Genomic DNA, 22224 nt, shown 5'->3' with positions numbered 1-22224 from the left:
TATGAATGTTATTTTAGTGATTTTTTGGTGACAGTCTGGACAAAAGTAATTAAAAATAAAAATAAGATTGCATTGTATTATTATAGGTAATAAAAGTCACATTGTCTTAATGATATATGATGTATTTTGGTGATTTTGTTTATTAGTTCTATTTTGGATTCCTAAGAATACACAACATTTTCTCATATAGAAATAGAGGTAATTCTATTCACAGCAATTCTGGATACTAAACCCCGTACCTGTTAGGGGCTTGTTTCTTTCTTGTTTATCAGTTTAGTGACATGGGTAGATCATTTTAGTGAAGTCTATTTCTTCCACAATGTCAAGCTTGCCATTTCAGGCAGATGCTGTATGTAGCCTTTGACAGGGATAGGGGGATAAGGAATGACATTTTGGGGAGCACACCAACTCAGCGGAGCATCCATCAGGCTGAGCTGGCAGGGGTGGAGAGGGAGAGAGTGGGGTGAGGTTAATTATCCACGGTTATTGATGATCTCAGAGATGTAGTAGACTTTCTTAAATAACTGTCACTTCATCTCCTATAGGCTCTCAGGAAAATTTCCAGGGACATTAAATATGTGTTTGTGTTTTCAAATAATTCTCACCCACTATAGGTGCTTCTCTGGTAAGAAAGTCCACAAAATCTTTCACACATTATTCCAAAAGTGAGTCTTTTCTCTATTAGTCTTGCCTATTTTGCTTCCATAATCCCAACTTTATGCCTCTTAGTATGCCATAAAATTACATATTATTTTATAATTAATCAGAAAAAGTATCTGTTTTCATGCATCACTTATCTCTACCAAGCAGGTAACTTGCCTTGACATGATATTAATTAAGATTCCATTTTGACCAATTACAACTTGAACTTTAATCATCTTGAAATGAGCATTTTGCAATTACCCTATTAAACCCTTTCACTGTGCCTTCCAGATTTTCTTAGTTTTAAACAGTCACCTTTTCCTGAACCAGTACTTCTCAGCCAAGGGTAATTTTGCCCTTTGGAAACATGGTAAATAACTGAAACCTTTTCATTGCCATGAGGGGTCATGGAAAGAATGTACCTCTGGTGTCTAGTGGGGAGAGGCAGAGATGTTCCTAAACATCCTACAAGGCACAATACATCACCTTTCAACAAAGAATTACTTGGGAAATGCCATCAGTGCCACGTTTGAGAAACCCTGTCCTAATCGACTTGATTGCCCTCTGAATGATATTTCAGCTATATCACACTTTCATAGTATACATGTCATGTTCCTCATAATCTTTACTAAACTGTGTCTAGCCATGTCTAACTTTTGATATAATATAATTAACGCAAAAATCTAATATCAGTTCTCTCCTATAAGCAAAAATATTTAAATAATTTAAAATAGCATATACAAATTTTAATATAAATATTTTATATCTTTCTTTGAAAAAATGACAAAATTGAACATTTTATATGTGTAATGAAACAGAAACTCGGAACCTTAAGACATCAAAGAAAATATAAAGCATCCATTCCAAAATCACAGCATAAATCTTTCCTTTTAAGCAAACTAAAAAGTGTTTTCTGTTTTCTTCAAACTTACAAAAAGTAACAGAGAAAGAGAGGCAGAGAGAGGGAGAGACAGAATTAAACAGAATCAATAAAAGTAAAAATCAAGTGAAAGATGAGGTAGAGTACCATCAAAATCAATATCCCAAACCCATTTTAAGAGAAAGGAATAGGATTAGAAAAGAAATAGAACACTATTAGCCTAGCAAAAGAGTCTACAATAAAACCTACATGTGACACTTCTGTTGACTCCTTTTTGGTATTCAGCTGAATACAGTTGCAAATAATAACAAAAGCATTCCAGAAACTGGGAAAATATGATTCATGCCAGTCAGCAAGCAAGCCCACATGGAATGGGGACTTTATAAAAAAACAAATTATTTTCAGGAAAATCTCTTCTTCAGCATTATTTGTTACCTATATTGGACTATGGGGACTAGTAGCAGTTTCTGTATAGTATATAAAATCATTTCTGGTAAACTTTGAAAGGTAAGCTCATTTTAAAGTTAGAAGTTATTAAATAATTTATTAAGGCAGAAGTATCATTGTACTGTCTCAATTTTATAATTATCATTGTGCATATACACACAAACACACATACACAGTCACTGCCTAATATAGATGCCAAGCAGTTAGGATTTAAGGTGCAAGAACGGTTAAAATAAAATATTTAACCCCTTCTATTAATGGGCACCACAGTAAAATAATTCAAAGCCTGAAACAATTAAAATATCCTTTAACTGATGAAAGAACAGAGATCCTTCTTTTTTCTCCCATTACTTACTTCACTAAAAATTCAGCAAAGTCTACCCATTTTTACTTAGTTTTCTATAATCAAGTGATAAAGTACCTATAGTCACTCTCCTTTAAGGCTTGCACAAAGGTGAAATGTTGATCTCATACACAATTCCTAGGAGAGAAAAGGATACATACACATGCAGGTGGGAACTGTTCACATTGATTCTGCTCCTTTGTAACCAGTGATTTCATAACGTTGAAGTCTTTCAGCCTGGTTCCCTGGAGAACACTGGATTTTTGACCCGAACTTTACTTAATGAGGCAAGTAAGAAATTCAAAGTAAGCAATACTGCTTTTATAATTTCACACATTAAAAAGAAGCAAATTATTGTAAATTGTGCATACTAACAACAAATCCTAAACTGTTTCACCTTAATTGTAGAATTACTCTTCTCTAAACTTAGAAAATCATTGATGAGATTGTTATTACCATCACAATAAGTTTATTGATTCCTTACTATGTGACTATTTAGATATTAGGAACTGAGAGAAACAGTAAGAAAACGTGAAGCTTTGTCATTGACTACATCAATGCTAAGTGATTTTGCTCATGTATGTACATGTTGGGTTTTGCTATTGCTTGTTTCATAGTAATTAGCCTATTCCTTTGCCCGCCTCTCTGAAATTGATCCCTTTGCTTTCAGAAATCGGCAGCCTGAGAGAACTTTTGGTTCTCTTGCATTATGATTATTCTCTGCAGTCTTCCATGCAGAACTTAAGTCGGATTTTAAAATAATCTCACATTGCATAAAAGAGGCCAATACTTCCATTGTCAGTTCATGTTTGATGCCACTGTTCTCCAAAACTTCAAAGCTAATTTTGGCATGAGAAATGAAGGTTGTTGGAACAGTGGAGGGTTCAGACTCCAGAGATTTGGGTCCTAGTTTCAGGTGTGCCTCTAACCAGCTATGGGGTCGCAGAAAAGATGCCATTTTGATAAACAGTTCCTTCACCCACACAATGAGAGTTATAGACACAGTAGTGGTTCTTGAGCTTTAATGTGCCTTTGGATCACCTAAGGAATCTTGTTAAAATTCAGATTTTCCTTAAATAAGTCTGAAATGAGGCTCTAGATTTTGCAATTCTAACAACTTTCCAGATGATGCCAGTCTGCTGGTTTGACAATCACATTTTGTGGATTAAAGGACTAGATGCTTTTTAAATTACCATCCAATATTTTAATTTCTTTATGGTTTTTTAAAAAATAAATTTATTGGGGTATTTCTTTATGGATTTAAAATGCTCTGAGGATGTCTTTAGTTTAATCAACTTGATAGATAAAATAATCAGTGTAATAAAACTGTCCTGCTATTTCTTTTGACAAATTAGCAATCTGAATAGAAACATGGCAATCTGAATAGAAATAGTTATTAAAAATGTTGGGGGAATCTACAACTTCTGAAAGAATTTCTCATAAGTACTATGTTTAATATTTTATCACTGACCTGTTCTTTGAAGCAAATAGTAGATGTATTGGTCCAATTAAACTTTGTGAACTTATTCTGAAACCAAAGGCACGTTATCTTCAGACTATTGGTCTACCAGAAAGACATGTTGGCTCTCTTCATATGAATTTCTAATTCCTGCTTATTGATTCACCATTTGAAATCACAAGATAACAAAATTTAGTGACAGCTTTTATTTCTGAGGTGACGATGTGTATAAGAATTGGTTGGCATGTAAGTTCAGAAATGACCTTGTACTATTTAAACAAATTATTAATCTGGAGAGCTGTGGTGATTTTACAAAATGATGTTTAATCTACCATGTATTCTTTTGGGTCATTATAATAATTAGAGACAAATATTCTTGCAAGACCATCATGAGGATTTGCTAATAGCCTCATCATTTTGATGATGTGATAGTATGGGTAGAGCCATTTCTCTATAGAACAGAAAGATTATCCAAATTTAGAATCCTAGGTTCTACTTAATCTCATGCAAGATCATACAAAAGAAATTCAACTACTGATGGATTTAGATTTCTGCAAATATCCCTCACACTTTTATCTATGATCCATCCAAAACACCACTAAACATTTAGGAAAATGCCAATAAAAATATGAGTTTGTGTGTGTGTGTGTGTGTTCGGTGGTGGTGGTGGTGGTGGTGGTGGTGGTGTGTGTGTGTGTATGTGTTTGGTGGTGGTGGTGGTGGTGGTGGTGTGTGTGTGTGTGTGTGTGTGTGTGTTTGGTGGTGGTGGTGGTGGTGGTGTGTGTGTGTATGTGTTTGGTGGTGGTGGTGGTGATGGTAGTGTGTGTGTGTGTGTGTGTGTGTTTGGTGGTTGTGGTGGTGGTGGTGGTGTGTGTGTGTGTGTGTTTGGTGGTGGTGGTGGTGGTGGTGTGTGTGTGTATGTGTGTGGTGGTGGTGGTGTGTGTGTGTGTGTTTGGTGGTGGTGGTGGTGGTGGTGTGTGTGTGTATGTGTGTGGTGGTGGTGGTGGTGGTGGTGGTGTGTGTGTGTGTGTGTGTGTTTGGTGGTTGTAGTGGTGGTGGTGTGTGTGTGTGTGTTTGGTGGTGGTGGTGGTGGTGGTGTGTGTGTGTATGTGTGTGGTGGTGTGTGTGGTGGTGGTGGTGGTGGTGGTGGTGGTGGTGGTGTGTGTGTATGTGTTTGGTGGTGGTGGTGGTGGTGGGGGTGGTGGTGTGTGTGTGTGTGTGTGTGTGTTTGGTGGTGGTGGTGGTGGTGGTGGTGTGTGTGTGTGTGTGTGTGTTGGTGGTTGTGGTGGTGGTGGTGTGTGTGTGTGTGTTGGTGGTGGTGGTGGTGGTGTGTGTGTGTATGTGTTTGGTGGTGGTGGTGGTGGTGGTGGTGGTGGTGTGTGTGTGTGTATGTTTTTGGTGGTGGTGGTGGTGGTGGTGGTGGTGGTGGTGTGTGTGTGTGTATGTGTTTGGTGGTGGTGGTGGTGGTGGTGGTGGTGGTGGTGTGTGTGTGTGTGTGTGTGTGTGTTTGGTGGTTGTGGTGGTGGTGGTGTGTGTGTGTGTGTTTGGTGGTGGTGGTGGTGGTGGTGGTGGTGTGTGTGTGTGTGTGTGTGTGTGTGATATAATTATATTTTTTTCAATAAAGGATATTTTAAAAGATAGTTTTACCAATTTTTTTCCAATAAAGGACATATATAGTGGAAGGCAATATTCCAAGATGGCATCATAGATTCCTACTTGCCAGTGTGCACACCCCTTACAATCCCCACCCCATAATGTAGTGGATACGATGCATATCACTCCTGTAATCATTACATTACATGGTAAGAGAGATTTTGCAGATGAATTTAAGATCCATGATTATTTAACTTTTAATTCATTAAAAAGGAGATATTCTGGATGGGTCTGGCCCAATAAGGTGAGGCTCTTAAAACATTCAGAAATATTTCAAGTAAGAGAGAGTATCCTGCTGACATTGAAGAAGCAAATAAACTTGCTGCGAGCTGTTTATGGTGGATTCATGTAGCAAGGACTTCAGGGTGGCTTATAAAAGCCAAGAGCATTACGACATTAACAGGAGGAACACTGGGTCATCAGTCCTACCTATGCTAGGCACTAAATTTTTCAACAATGTCAACAATTTAGGATCCCAGGTTATATTACAGTCCCATCCAGCATCTTGATTTTAGCTTTATGAGACCCTGAGCAAAAGACTTAGCTAAGTCATGTCCAGATTCTTGCTAAAAAAAAAAAAAAAACAACTGAGAGATACTGTATTATGTATTATTTTATGATACTAAATTTATAGTAATTTGTTATGAAGCAATATATCCACTCATGAGAAACAAAGGAAAAGAAAAGAAAATACTAATAAATGAGAGATATCAATGTTTTTGGAAGACTAAAGCAATCCAAACACTTATATCTAAGGACAAAAGAAAACAAATTCTGTGTATCAACAAAAGTAGGTAATGAGTAAAAGATAAAAACGTATTTATCTCACAGAGTACTAGAAAGAAAAGTAAAGTATGTGGGAGTGATAGGTTCAAAAAGAGATTGATTAAAGAGTTCTACTTTCCCCCTTGCCATCTCCTCAAAAGGCCAGAGGGTCCCTTTACTTAGAATACTAGGCACAGAAGTGTGGTGGCCAGTTAGATACAAGAAGAGCAAGGTACATGATAGGCCAGGAACAGAAGGTCACCAGGGTGGAAAGCCTTGGGTGCCTAGAGAAAAACTGGGAAAACAAGGACCTTGCCCATAGGGCACTCTTTCATCCTCTACCATATAGCTGGTCATGTAGTTTAGAGTCCAGCGGTCACCAACCGGTGTTCCGTGAGGTCCAAAAGGTTGGCTACCGCTGGGTCACAACCCTTTCATATCACTGGTCATACAGTTTGGACCCTCTCCTGACCTTCCCTCCTTTGGCATGTTGCTAGTCATGAGGGTTAGACTCCCTTAGAGGGGGGAATGAACAAGAAGGCCAGAGAATAGCCCTTAAGCCCCCAGGACATGAAGGTTCTCTCCCGCATCAAATACATCTAGGCCTAAGCTGTGTTTCAGCTTCAGGCTGAGAAGAGCAGCAAAACCAGACAAGCAACCCCACAGCTGATCTCCAGACCAGCTGCATTGACTAGTACCCCTGCCCAAGCACCAACCAATCAGTGAAGACCATGACCCTGAAAGGACACACCTGGAAAGCTGATGAATATTCTATTGGGATCCTTCCTGGGACTTCCCCTAAAATCTCCACCTTCAAAACCTTTAGGACAGATGACTCAGCATGCTCTCTCTCTTGGGAGGATGCCCTCACCTTTCCCGGTCCCCTCTTCTTCCTCTTAGGTGTATTTTTCTTGCCTCTCTTTTTCTCCTAAACTCCAAGGCCCTTATTTTGCCTCTGCAACTTGTTCTCTAATTCCATTTCTTCTAAGGATCACTTCTTCTACCTCTGTGACTTTCTCAATAAACTTTGTCTAATAGTTTGAGTCTTGGCTCTGAATTATTTCTGAACCAGAACTCAAGCACCGAGGTTGCTGAACCAAGGTCTGGTCTGACCCCATAGATCTAACACCTGGTGCTGTTCTCCCCTTCACCCATAGAAGGGGAGATGAGTTTAAGACTAAAATGTGGGATGGTAAAACACCTTCTCCCTGCCACAGAGGTATACTCAAAGCCAGGTAATTGGAGGAATATCCTTTACAGAAACTTCTCAATCCCAAAGAAAGGACTTTGATGGACTGTTATTTGGGGTGTTCCCCCCAAAAAAAGGACCATTTTTTCTGTCTCCCTGTCAATGTAGTTGTCTATTAACAATTCCTACAATGTCCTCAGAATTTTTGACAATCTTTTCCAGGCTTTGCTCTCTATTATTCATGTGAAACCAAGAACAGTCAGACATTGAAGAAATAGAGCCTCTGAACAAGCAGGAAAAATAATACTAGAACTCAATAATGACACTAGATATAGAAGACTGTAATGCTTCAAAATTACTTTTAAATGATTTTTTTTAAACTAGACTTCTATATTCATTGTGAACAACAACAACAACAAAAATTTCCATGGAAGGTAACCCCACAAAATGACCTGATCATAAATTCTTAACTGGGCAGGCCATGCTGGGTAACCATGCTCCATGCATACAACTTCTTTACTAAGAGGCTATTTTTCCTTAAGCCTTGCCCATTGTTTCTGTGCATACAGGTTAAAACACTTCAAAAAGCAGCCTTTCAGACCCCCAAGAGAGCACATAATCTTAACTATTTTGTAATCCCATCTGGATTGCTTCCTCCCACTTTCTTATAATCCTTCTTACATACATTGCATCATTAATTTCAAATGCACAAAAGAAACTACAAACTTTATTCTCAGCATTTATCTCAGTCTGTTGAGCTCTTGCTTCTAGATGTATCTTCTTTGGTTTAAATAAAATTTTATAAAAATTATCTATAGGTTTAGACATTCTTATAGTGATCTTATATTAACACCATCCTAAACTTAAATTAATCATAAGGGCAGAATGAGGACATTTTCTGACATACGAGTTTTTAAAATATACCGCTCATATACCCTTGTGTAAACTTCCTAGAGAATAAAGGTAGAACATAAGGAAGAAATAAAGTTTTGTAGTAGAAATATTACAGAGCTGTTAAATATTTGGGAAAATGTAGTAGAAATATTACAGAGCTGTTAAAATATTTGGGAAAAATTATAATACACATGTTGAAAATTAAAGATATAAAGATGTCTAAAAGTTATTTAAAAATGAAATACAATCAAAGTAAATTACTTGGATGAACAATGTTCAGTGGACATGAAGCTTCTCTCCTGCATCAAATACATCTAGGCCTAAGTTGTGTTTCAGCTTCAGGCTGAGAAGAGCAGGAAAACCAGACAAGCAACACCACAGCCAACCTCCGGGACCAGCTGCATTGACTAGTACCCCTGGCCTAGCACCAACCAATCAGTGAAGACCACGACCCTGAAAGGACAGTCAACACCATATGAATAAGATGTTGGCTAATTGTATGTGCCAAGGTGACTGGGAAAAGCAATTCCAACACAGCTGGTGAATGGTTGTTTCTGGTGTGCCTGTGAAGGTGTTTCCAGAAGAGATGAGCAGCTAGCCTGAGTACAGGGAGTTCTCACCACCAGTGCCACTGCTCATCATCTAATCAGCCCACAACCCGAATAGAACAAAAGGGGAAGGAAGGGCGAATTATCTCTCTGCGTGAGCTGGGACACCTGTCTTCTCCTGTCCTTAGACACCAGCACTCCTAGTTCTTAGGTCTTTAGTCTTGGCCTGGGACTTTTAATATTGACTCCCTTGGTTCTCAGGCTCTCAGATCTGACTGAATTATAGCACTGGCTTTCCTGGTTCTCTGTCCTCTGGCCTGCAGACAGCAGATCATGCAACTTCTCAGCCTCCATCACCTCCTAAGCCAATTCCTATCATAAATCTGTACATATATCTCCTATCGTTTTTTGTTTCTCTGAAGAATCTAACACAAATATGTATGCTATTAACTCAACCAACATTGTGATAAAACCGCATTCTATGGGGGATGGAAAGAAGAAGGTGAGGAAAATAAGTGTGTTAAATCTTAAACTAGTATAACAGAAAACAAATAGATACCTAAAATTGATAAATAAAAATTTAATTATAGAGTCATGTTAGCTATGCTTATAGGATTATTACTTGAACCAGCTTTAAGAAGCAAGTGTGGATGACAAGGGGTCACATACTATCCTGACAAGCTCAGGGAAATCTTACAAACTCAGAGCGCTAAAGTAACAACCAAGTGTTATCAGAGAATTGTTCCATTGCTGGTGGGAGTGGGATTCTTACGGTATCTTGAGAAAAAGAGTTTTCTAAGACTCCCTCAGGAGAATGAGTGATTTTTTTACTTGCCTGAAGACAGATCCCTTGGTTTTCAAAGTCCCATTTCCCTGAAAGCAGTCCTGAAAAGGTGCATCTGGGGCTTCAGCAGAGCTAGAAGCAGAGCCAGGGTCCAGAGTTTCCATGCAATTGGAGCTAAGACCTGCATAGCACCTGGCTAACCATAGAGTCCATTGTGTATGGTCCACCTGGCCATGTGCCCAATGGGTGAGTGCAGGGGAACATGCGCCCTGCAACAAGAGAGCCAGGAGTGCAAGAACGTCAAGAGAGCAAACTCCCTTTTTCAGGAGTTTAGGTAGCTCACATTTCTTGCCTTTTGCAGTGGCCATGCTTATTCTGACCTATGACTTGCTTCCAGGTATGACTGACAGGAAAGTACTTCCCCAGGTCACCCAGACCTTACTGGGCAAGCATCTATTGTCCAGTCCCTTCCCTCATTGATCTGTGGGGAACAGACCTGCAGCTTCCTGGGAAAGCTTACAAATAGCATGCCTATATTACCTGGCCTTCCCTTTGCTCCTTTTCCTGTTAATTAGTTAATAACTGGGTTAATTATAACAGTATCAAAAAGGATGGTCTGAAATTAAAACTTTTTAACTAAAAGCAGTTTATAGTGTATAGTCATGTCCTAGGCTAGACTCTTCCCTGACAAAGGTCAACTTTCACCTTAATTGAGCCTGTCTATTGTCTGTTTGCACCTACTATAACATACTTTTGAAATGTCACTTTAACTCCTTTTTCTTTGACCCCTCAGGGCACAACCAATGAACCAGGGTGCAATCACAAATCGTCTCATTGTTATTGTTTTTAAGTTAATTGTTGACTGTTAGCTATCCTCTACCCACCTATGTAAAAGAAACATGTATCTATCTCATTTTATTTTTTCATCCAATCCCAGAGATTTCCCCACTTTGCTTTCTCCCACCTCCCTAATCTATCCCCAGTGGATTTCATGTAACACATTTAAGTCTTCTCTTTTAGCCGAAACCGGTTTGGCTCAGTGGATAGAGCGTCAGTCTGTGGACTGGAGGGTCCCGGGTTCAATTCCGGTCAAGGGCATGTACATTGGTTGCGGGCACATCCCTGGTAGGGGGCGTGCAGGAGGCAGCTGGTCGATGTTTCTCTCTCATCGATGTTTCTAGCTCTCTATCCCTCTTCCTTCCTCTCTATGAAAAATCAATAAAATATATTTAAAAAAATAGTGAATTTTCTATAAAAAAAAAAGTCTTCTCTTTTAATTGTAATGCATAAAATAAGATGCAGAACTGCCATTCTCTGGAGCATTTTTTCAATCAGTTGAGATTTTGCTTCCTGGCAATTGTCAACAGTCTGGTTCAAATAAATTCACAAAAATTCTCCACAGGTTTGAAGGTTTCTTATGTTGACACAAAGGAAGCAGAAAATAATAGCTCCCAGGAAGTTAAGACTAGGAATACTGAAGGGAGAAAGCAGAGAACTGCTCCACAGTTTTATAAACCTTATAGTTCCAGTTCATTTTTTAAATGTGTAATTATGTCATTTTATAAATAAAAGAAATAAAAATGTAGGAAAAAATGTAGGATTATGTACCCCTCACTATATGTAGTACATTATTACTGTCCTATGCTTTTTATGAAAAAGTAAGGATATAACTTATTCACAAAGCTCAGAAAAAGTAAAGCTGGGGTGCAACTTTAAACGTGGTAACATGATTCCAAAGTCAATCATTGATTTCCTACCCCATACTCCCAAAATAATAACAACAACAACAATAATATATATAATTATCTAACTAGAGGCCCAGTGCACAAAATTTGTGCATGGGGGAGAGAGGTCCCATCAGCCCAGCCTTCACCCTCTCCAATCCAGGACCCCTTGGGGGATGTCCCTCTCACAATCCGGGACTGCTGGCTCCTAATCGCTCACCTACCTGCCTGCCTGGTCACCCCTAACTATCCCCTTCTGCCGGCCTGGTTGCCCCCAGCTCCCCCTCTCTGCCGGCCAGGTTGCCCCAAACTGCCCCACCCTGCCAGCCTGGTCATAGGCAGCCATCTTGTGAGAGCGTGGGGGTAAATTTGCAAATTACCTCTTTATTATATAGGATACTGTTAGTTTCATACGAGGTGTCTGTATTATTAGTAACTTCCTAGGGCTGCTGTAATGAATTGTCATAAATTGGATATTTTAAAATAACAGAAATTGATTTTATCACAGTTCTAGAAGTCAGAAAGCCAAAATTAAGGGTTTGTAATGATTGGTTTCTACCAGAAGCTCAGGAAGAATCCATTCCATGCCTCTCTCCTAGCTTACCATGGCTTTAAGCAAGCCTTGGCATTACTTGGTTAGTAGACATATCATTCCAATCTCTGCCTTAGTCTTCCCATCACCACCCACTCTATATGTGTTTCTGTTGTCATCTCTTATAAAGGCTTAGGGACCATCTGATTAATTCAGGATGATCTCATCTCAAGATCATTAATGCAATTATATATCAAAGATGTTTTTCTCAAAGAGAGTCAGATTCACAGATTCTCAGTAGACATAACTTTCAGGTGGTCATCATTCAATACCCTAGAGCAGTAGTCAGCAAACTCATTAGTCAAAAGAGCCAAATGTCAACAGTACAATGATTGAAATTTCTTTTGAGAGCCAAATTTTTTAAACTTAAACTTCTTCTAACGCCACTTCTTCAAAATAGACTCGCCCAGGCCGTGGTATTTTGTGGAAGAGCCACACTCAAGGGGCCAAAGAGCCGCATGTGGCTCTCGAGCCGCAGTTTGCCGACCACGGCCCTAGCGTGTTCATAGCTTATTTTTACACTGATGTCTTTATAGAGTTGTTCATCTTGATGGGCACTGCTACTGAGTTAAGTTTCCTATATTTGCATTTATTACTTAAGAACGGAAGTTGATATCTTTTTCCCCAAAATATAGGAGCCAATATCTTTGTGATAAATTTGATGTTAATATAATGTTATTTCAGAGTAGCAGAAGGCCATGTGATTTAATAGTCATAAGAGTAGTCTCTTTGAATTAGTAGAGTCTTGATTAAGAAGAAAAAAAAAGTTATAATTCTCTGCTGCCTTCTAAGGTGGGTGGGTCCCAGAAATCTAGAAGGTCCTTTATTTAGTGAGTGGGCAATGTTTCTGAATGTGTGCATTTGGTAGAAGTAGAACAGTAAAATTAGTGTGATTTAAAAAGAAAGAGGTGCAGCAAAAGGCTCAGAGAGATTAAAGAGCAGGAAGGGTGAATAAGCAACATTGTCTCCTACATATACAGGGCCAAGTGGAGAATGACTTGCTTGTGGGCAGTTAGAGAGATGCTTGGGATAGAATCAGGTCAAGAGAGAATTAAGGACATTTATAGCAGGGAGAACGTAGTATCAGCCTCCCTGCTCTTCCTTTTTAAAATTTCATGTCCAATCAATATTAGTCACTATTGCTTGTAGGGTGAGTTATTTTAAAGAGATTCTGTGAAGGTCTGAGCCTTGCTTAGAAGAAAAATAGAGGCTACTCATGGGACATAGTTTACTTTTAGTATTATATAGTTTCATCTCATATGGAGGTTAGAGGGATGTGATCAGTTGTTTTATACATAAGGTCTGACTTTGTTACCATTTGGAGAGGGGTATTAAAGGCACTACTCATGACCTTGACAGAGACAAAATAGAGGGAGGGGAGAGTAAAAAGAATGAGTCACCTCATGGTATAATTAGATATTTTATGCAGAAATATTATTTGAAAATATTCCTTGTTTTAAATACAAAACCAGCATATTGTATGTTTTAATCATTCATCCTCTACAGCCAAATTCCTTTCAACCATCATGATCAGTAGTTAAATAAGAGAAATAATAAGGGTAACTTCTATCTCTTGAAGTTGTAATATTATGTATGTGTGATTCCTAATGGAGTACTAAAATTACATCTTTTGATTAAAATAAACCACAAGGGAAATCTATAAGTTCTATGAAATGTATATTGGGGATAGTATAAGACTCTTGAAAGCCTGAGTCTTTGATTTAACAAAGCACTTTCTTGTATCTTCTGGCTCTAAACTAATATAAAAATAATTATCTCAAATCTGGCATAAAAGAATACGCAAAAGGAAACTTTGTGGTTTATTAATTGGAAAATGTTAGATATCTTGGGGGGGAAAAAAGAGGAAAATTAGGAATAACGGTTTCTAAGTTACTACTTCTGGAATAGTTCATTGCTGGATGACTATCTCTTCAAAGTAGCCAGCCGTGAATTTGTTGGGGGTGACTTCTTTGTGGTTACTCACATGCTGAATCTTTATTTATTTGGGTTTGCTTCTGATCATACTACTTACTACATTTATGATTTTGCCAAATTACATACGCCTTCTGTATCTCAATTTGCTCATCAATAGTTATTGCTGAATATATAATGTGAGTGGTTATACCAATCAAACAGAAATTTTGTGAGGAATAGACTACAGTTGAGGTGAAAACAATGGAATAAGACCTGGCAGGAGTTACAAATTGCAAATAGGCAATAATAATTGACTATGTGAATTGTTCTGAAATGGGATATACAAGTACTAAAAAGCTCCCAAAAGGGGGCTTCTAATTCAGACTTGAAAGTTTCCTTTAAAAAAAAAAAAGAAACCAGAGAAAGTTGTCTTAAATAATTCAATAATTAATCAGATAATAGAAAATTGAGTAGCCATGTGAAGGGGGGAAAACAGTCCATTAGAGTGATCAGATATGGGGTAGTGCTGAGACTAGAGAGGACAAAATATAGATTATGACAATGGTTCCCTATATTTCTCCTTAGCACTCACTACACTGTGATTTATCTGTTTAAAGTATGTTTTCCCTGTAAGGATATGCATTCCTTGAAAACAGTAACCCATCTCACCTGTGCATTCAAAAATGTCAGTGAGAAGATTTTTATGAACTATTTGACAATTAAACACTATTTTCATTGTTGTCGAATAACTTTCTCTGTAGAATATATTTCTGGAAAAATTGATCAGATCTATTTTGGTTGCCTTTCATCACATAAACAGTAAGAGGTGGAATGTGGTTTAAAATAAAGTCAGTGCTTCTATTTTCAGCTCTTCATTGTCTTCAGTGACCCCTCTTCTACAGAGAAGAAATGTTTTATTCTAACTAAACTATTCTGAAAAGCATTTGTCAAATTTAGTCCTATTAAGAAATACAGGATCATTAATTCCTCATTAAATGTCTTTTTCAATCAGTGCTAGATGTTTAATAGAAAGCAAATATTATATATTTTAAATTCTACAATATCAGATACAAGCTAGTTTCTTGATGAGGCAAAAAGGTCACATTCCTCTGCTTATTATTATAATTAATTTCCTTTAAAATTTTATTTTCTTTCACTATAGGCATAAGAATTACTAAGAGCTAGAAGAGAGAGAGGAGAAAAAGACTATAATGTGTTATCTTTGCAAATAATAATTCATCACTAGAGATGTCATATGTTTCTTTCATTTATCACAAAATTATTGGAGGTAACTTACTCGTGGTATTAAATTATGAGAGCTCCCATAGTTTATTTTAAGGAAGGGATATGAATTTCCACTCAAGTATAAGTCTTTAATAAACAATATTCAAATCTTCCTTAAAAAGGAAGTTTCGATTTGAAATCTGAAGTTTCAATTTGAAATTTTCTATGAAAAAATACTAAAGATTCTTAATTTTCAATTCTCATACAAACTCTAAGCTTATTGCTCTAATGGGAGGGGTATATTTTTCTATCTACTACATTTTTTCCTTAAAAAAATTAACAGATATTTTAATGGCTCAAAGACTTGAGGAATGTTCAGTTATCAGATGCCTTTGTTGCTTTGAAGTTTTGGCTTGAGTTCCACAATAACTGAATAGTTATTGCTGGGTGTGCATGTGCATGTGTGTGTATATGTGTGTGATGTAGTGAGTGATATCATTAAAATCCTATAGATAATAATAAATGTTAACAACATCTTAGCAAATTCATCAATTTAAATGAAATATATAAATTTCTTGAAACGCACACTTACCTAAACTGAAAAAAATTGAAAATGTAATTAGATCTATATCTAAGCAATCAAATCTGTTATTAAACACTTTCTTATAAAAAAATTCTACATTCAGATGACTGCTCTGGTGAATTTTATCAAATATAAAGAATAAAAGGATGCATCTTACAAAAGTATCAGAAAATAGAAAGGAGAACATTTCCAAACTTGTTTTATCAGCACAGAACGACCCTGATACCTAACAAGGACATTACAAAAAAATAAAATTACAGACAATCACTCTGGAATGCAGACAAAACTTCTATTCAAAATATCAGAAAATCAAATCCAGCAATATATAAAAATAATAATGCATTATGATAAACTAAAAATGCAAATTTTTTGTTTTATGTTTTTTGTTTGTTTTTGGTAGCATTTGAAAAATCAATGTAGTTTACCACATTAATAGTTTAAAGGAAAAAAAAAAACAGGTTATGTCAATACATGATGATAAAGTCAATGCTATTAATGTTTTTAAAAAGTATAGTTCTAGCCCTAGCCAGTTTGACTCAGTGGATAGAGCGTCAGCCCGGGGACTGAAGGGTACCAGGTTCGATTTCGGTTCAGGGCACGCACGTATACCTCCATTGCAAGCTAGTTCCCCGACCCTGGTCCGACCTGTGCAAGAAGCAACCAATCAATGTCTCTCTCTCTCTGTCTCTCCTCCTTCCTTTCATTTATGATTTTGTTTATTTAAGTCAATGGAAAAATATCCTCAGGTGAGGATTAACTAAAAATTAATTGCTTAATTTTTAAAAAGTATGATTCTATTCATATAAATTTCAAGAACAAGTCAAAATAATGGTAGTAAAATCAGAACAGGGAATATCTTTCCATTTCATTGTCTTTTTCAATCTCCTTTAATAATGCTTTGTAGTATTCAGCATATAAGTCCTTCACCTCCTTCCTTAGGTTATTCTTAAGTACTTTATTGTTTTTGTTGCAGTTGCAAAAGGGATTATTTTTTATTTCTTTTCCTAAAATTCCATTGTTAGTATATAGAAATGCAGTGGATTTTTGTTCATTGACTTTTGTATTATGCAACTTTACTGTATTTGTTTATAATAATTTTTTTGGTGGAGTCTTCAGGGTTGTCCATATAAAGAATCATATCATCTGCAAAAAATGAAACTTTTATTTCTTAATCCCCAATTTAGAGGCCTTTTATTTCTTTTATCTCGTTCTTGATTGCTCTGGCAAGTACTTCCAGTACTATATTGAATATGAGTGGTGAGAATGTACATCCTTGTCTTGTTCCTGATCTTAGAAGATAAGCTTTCAGTTTTCACCATTGAGTGTGATATTAGCTGAGGGTTTGTGATATATGGCTTTTATTATGTTGAGGTAATTTCTTTCTCTACTCATTTTATTGATACAAATAAATCATAAGTAGACATTGTATCTTGTCAAATGTTTTTTTCTGCATCTATTGATGTGATCATATGGTATTTATCATTTTTTTTGTTAAAGTGGTATATCACATTGATTGAGTGGCATATGTTGAACCATCCTTGTGCCCTGGAATAAACTCCACTTGATTGTGATGCTTTTTTTTTAAGTGTATTGTTGTACTCAATTTGCTAGTATTTTGTTTAGGATTTTTGTATCTGTATTCATCAGAGATACTGGTATGTATTTTTCTTTTTTAGTGTTATCATTGCCAAATTTTGGTATCAGGATTATGTTGGCCTCATAATATGTGTTAGCAAGTATTGGCTCTTGTTCAATTTTTTGGAAGAGTTGAGGAGGATACATATTAAATCTTGGGATGCTTGTTAAAATTTACTAGTGAAGTCATCTGGTTCTGAAGTTTTACTACTTGGGGGGGGGGGGGGTCTTTGAAAGTTGTTTCAATTTCTCACCATTGATTGCTGTATTTAGATTTCTAGTTCCTTATGATTCAGTCTGGGAAGGTTATATATTTCTAGAAACTTATCCATTTCTTCTAGGTTATTGAATTTGCTGGCATATCATCTTTCATAGTATTCTAGTATGATGCTTTGTATTTCTGTAATGTCTGTGGTAACTTTTCCTCTTTCATTTATGATTTTGTTTATTTAAGTCATTTGTCTTTTTTTTTTTTTTTTCTTAGTGAGTCTAGCCAGGGGTTTGTCAATTTTATTAACCTTTTCAAAGAACTGGCTTTTTGTTGCATTAACATTTTGTATAGTCTTTTTGTTCTCTGTTTCATTCAATTCTGCTCGAATTCTAATCATTTCTTTTCTTCTCTGACTCTGGGTTGCTTTTGTCCTTCCTTTCCTACTCCTTTAAGATGTAATGTCAGATTGTTTTTCAGATATTCTCATTTATTCAGATAGGATTGTAATGATATAAATTTGCCTCTTATTATTTATGTGGCTGCATTCCAAATGTTTTGGCATATTGTATTGTCATTCTCATTTGTTTCTATATATCTTTTGATCTCACCTTTTATTTCTTCTTTAATCCAGTCATTTCTTAGTAGTCTGTTCTTTAAGTTCCACATATTTGTGGGTTCTTTAATTTCATTTTTGCAGTTGATTTCTAATTTCAAAGACTTGTGGTTTGATAATATGCTTAGTGTTATTTCAATCTTCTTAAGCTTGCTGAGGCCAGTTTTGTATACAACAGAAGGTCTATCTTCAGGATGTTCCATGTGCACTGGAGAAGAAAGTATAATCTGATATTCTGGGATGAAAGGCTCTGTAAGTGTCAAGTATGGCCATTTGTTCCAATGTGTCATTTAAGGCTGTTATTTTTTTCTTTCTTTCATGTTTGTACTAGAGGTTCAATGCATGAAAATTCGTGCAAGAATTTTCCTTCCTTCCCTCAGCTGCCGGCACTGGCTTCCCTCCAGCACTCAGAACCTGGGTGGCTTTGCTCTGGCCCTGGCTTCATCCAGAAGGATGTCTGGAATGATGTCTATAAGGACATCTGGTCTAATTAGCATATTACCCTTTTATTATTTTAGATAATGAACCTGTAGCTGTTAATGGGGATCAACATAGTTAAAAAATATATGTTACCCAAAGCAATGTACAGATTTCATATAATCCCTATCAAAATCCCAATGACATTTTTTAAAGAAATAGAACAAAAAAGTCAGATTTGTATGGAACCATAAAAAACCCTATAGAGCCAAAGAAATTCTGAGAAAAACGAACAAAACCGAGATATCACAGTATGAAACTACCTGAGTTCAAATTATATTACAAAGTGACAAAAACAAAAACAACATAGTATTGGCAGAAAAACAGACACACAGACCAATGGGACAGAACTGAAAGTCCAGAAAGAAATATACATATATGAGGCAAATAATTTTTGATAAACTATACAATTTTACTAATATGTGAGATGTAAAACTGGAAGTAACAAGTGAATAAACAAGAAAAACAAACAAAAACTTATATACACAGATAACAGTATGGTGGTTACCAGAGGCAAGTGGGGTGAAGGGGTACAAAGGGTAAAGGATCAAATATATGGTAACAGAAGATGATTTGATTTTGGACACACAATGCAATATACAGATCATGTAACATAGACATGTACACTTGAAACATATAATCTTATTACCAATGCCATCCCAATAAGTTTAATTTTAAAAAATCAGAACAATGTTTGCCTTAGAAGATGGAAATTGACTGAAAGGTGCATAAGGGGCCTCTCTGTTGTGATAGAAATAGACCATATTTAGATCAATGTGGTGGTTTTATGAGAGTATTTATTTTAATTAATTAAATTGTAGACTAAGGTCCTCACCCTCTTTTTCCCTTTCTTTTCCTCTCTCTTTCACCCCTCTTTTGCCCTCTCTCCCTCCTTCTTTCCTCTCCCAGTGTCTCTCTCAAGATTCTGTGCTGTCCTAGACTGGAAAAATAAATAAATAAAAATAAATAAATAAGTAAATAAATAAATTGTAGACTAAGGATGTGCATTTTTACCCATATAAATTTCACCTCAACTAAAATAAATAATAAACAAAAAATACCAAAAATTTGCATTTTGGTTTACTAATTTTTCAGAATCTGAATGCAAGCATTGTAAAAAATGCAATATTGTTAGTGAAAGTTCCATTTAAGTTATAATATTAAAAGTCAGTAGCATTTTACCTTATTGGCATGTTTTACCAACATAATCAACTTTTGTGATGGATTTGCATTACTGATACATTTGGCACATAATCTCAGACTTTTTCCAACTATAAATGTTTATATTATGAAAAGATATTTTCCTGTTCTTCAAGCATATAACTATTTATGTAGTGTAACTTCAATAATTTTATATTCTGATCTTAACATATACGTTAGTGAAAATTCCACAATTCTTTATTTTTTCTTAGACAATAATCAGTACTTTTCAAGTGATAATTATTTTCAAAAGCTATTATTATACTTATATTCTAAAAATACTTTTAGGAATTTTTAATGTATATTTTTAATAATAATAACTATAAATTATTAGGAGAGATTAAATTTTACATATTCTTACTATTAATTTGTTACAAAATTTATGAGAATCAAAATAGAATAAAATATATGTTCTATTTTGAAGTAAATATTTGGAAACATTTATCGAGCCCTGTCTGTGAACAATATCTCAAATTTTTTTCCTTCTCTCCTCTTCCACTGAATATTGTTACCTACCTAAGTTAATTCTACTTGTTACTTAAGGACATAGTAAAATGCAAAAATGATAAGTCTCTCTACCAGAGGTTAAACCATGTTTTTACTTCCATAAATTATTTATAGTAAAATGTAAATCAATTCAATGTAACACATTCTTAAAAGAATGTCTATTACAAAAAATGTTATTTACTCTAGATTTTTAAAAATTTTACTTCTTTCATTTTAAGATTTGTTGGATCAGCAATATCATGAAATATACTTCCTAAAAGTTAAATTTATTCAATATTTTCTATTGGCATCAAGTACAAGCTTATAGAAATACATCTTCCAAACAGAAGCATAAATGTATTTTCCTGAATGGTGTATATATATATATATACTAGTAGCCCGGTGCACGAAATTCATGCACATTGAAAGGGAATTAATTAGATGAAATATTTTAATATTGCTATTTTCCCTTTCTCTATAATAAAAGTGTGAGAGATAAAAAGAAATGAGTACAACATCTATGAAAATAATACATAAATTTATTAATAAGTAAACAATAACAAAATGATATAACAATAACAAACTCATAATATAAAAACAACATTGATGCAAATAATGATTGATAAAGTTATTAAACTTATTCTAATATCTTCCTGTATACCACATTAAGAGTAAAAACACTTTCAGAGTGCTTGACTAATTTCCCTTGAGATAAAGTATTTACAGCTTTAACTTTAACATGACATGCTCTTTGAACTCAAGAGAAAGCAACAGCCGTAACTGGTTTGGCTCAGTGGATAGAGCGTCGCCCTGTGGACTGAAAGATTCCAGATTCGATTCCGGTCAAGGGCATGTACCTTGGTTGCGGGCACATCCCCCGTAGGAGGTGTGTAGGAGGCAGCTGATCGATATTTCTCTCTCATCGATGTTCCTAACTATCTATCCCTCTCCCTTCTTCTCTGTTAAAAAAAAAATCAATAAAATATTTTTTAAAAATACTTTAAAAAAAAGTGAGAGAGAAAGCAACATGTAACTGACCATGTCCAAAAATGGGTTCAGGTAGGAATATTCCTACTCTGTCTAGAGTTTGTCCTTGTGACTTATTAATAGTCATCACAAATGCTGGCATAACAGGAAAATATCTTCGAATTAATTTAAATGGGTGGCCAGTGTCAAATGGGAACAAATCAATTCTTGGAATCAGAACAATCTCTCCCTCTGCAGATCCTGTTAATATTTCAGCTTTGATAATGTTAGGTTGCAATCTTTTGATAATAAATCTGGTACCATTACAAAGACCCCATTTACTATTAAGATTTCTCAATAGCATGATGATTGCACCCACTTTCAATTTTAATTTATGACACAGCATTCCAGAAGGAGTAATACTATTAAGAAATTCAATAGGAAAATTTTCCTTTTCAGCATCATCTGTTGAGTCAATGGAATCATCACTCAAATAGGCGTGAAAATCTCCATCAAGTATATCCAAAATTTCTTCATTTAATTTTTGAACGTGCTCATTTTTTGAACAAAGAATTGCATGTTTAGATATATTTTTAATATTATCTATAGATATACTATTTCCAAAGATGGCTTAAATAATAGATCCATTAAAAATCATTTCATGGGGAATTTCAATAATATCCATTCCTAAATGAAAACTGCTATCAAGTTTGCCATCTCCAAGTTTTACTAACCATTCACTATAAGCAGAATTCTCTGATCTCATATTTGTTTTAAGAGACAACTGTCTGAAACATCCCCAAACACTACAGTACTTTAAAACTTATTTGTACTATGGCCAATCGTATAGCATGGCAACACAAAAATCCCCTCTGAAAAGAATTTTTCCACCAAATGCAACATTCAAATTAGCGCCAGCGAGAGCTTTATATGTATGGCACGTGTGCGAGTCAAAGTTTATTTTTATATTTCCAGTGCGTCATATGTACCAGTTG

The sequence above is a fragment of the Eptesicus fuscus genome, chromosome 2 (assembly GCF_027574615.1).
Source record: "Eptesicus fuscus isolate TK198812 chromosome 2, DD_ASM_mEF_20220401, whole genome shotgun sequence".
Classification (NCBI taxonomy): domain Eukaryota; kingdom Metazoa; phylum Chordata; class Mammalia; order Chiroptera; family Vespertilionidae; genus Eptesicus; species Eptesicus fuscus.
The sequence above is the reverse complement of the archived record's forward strand: the minus strand, read 5'-3'. Positions refer to the sequence as shown.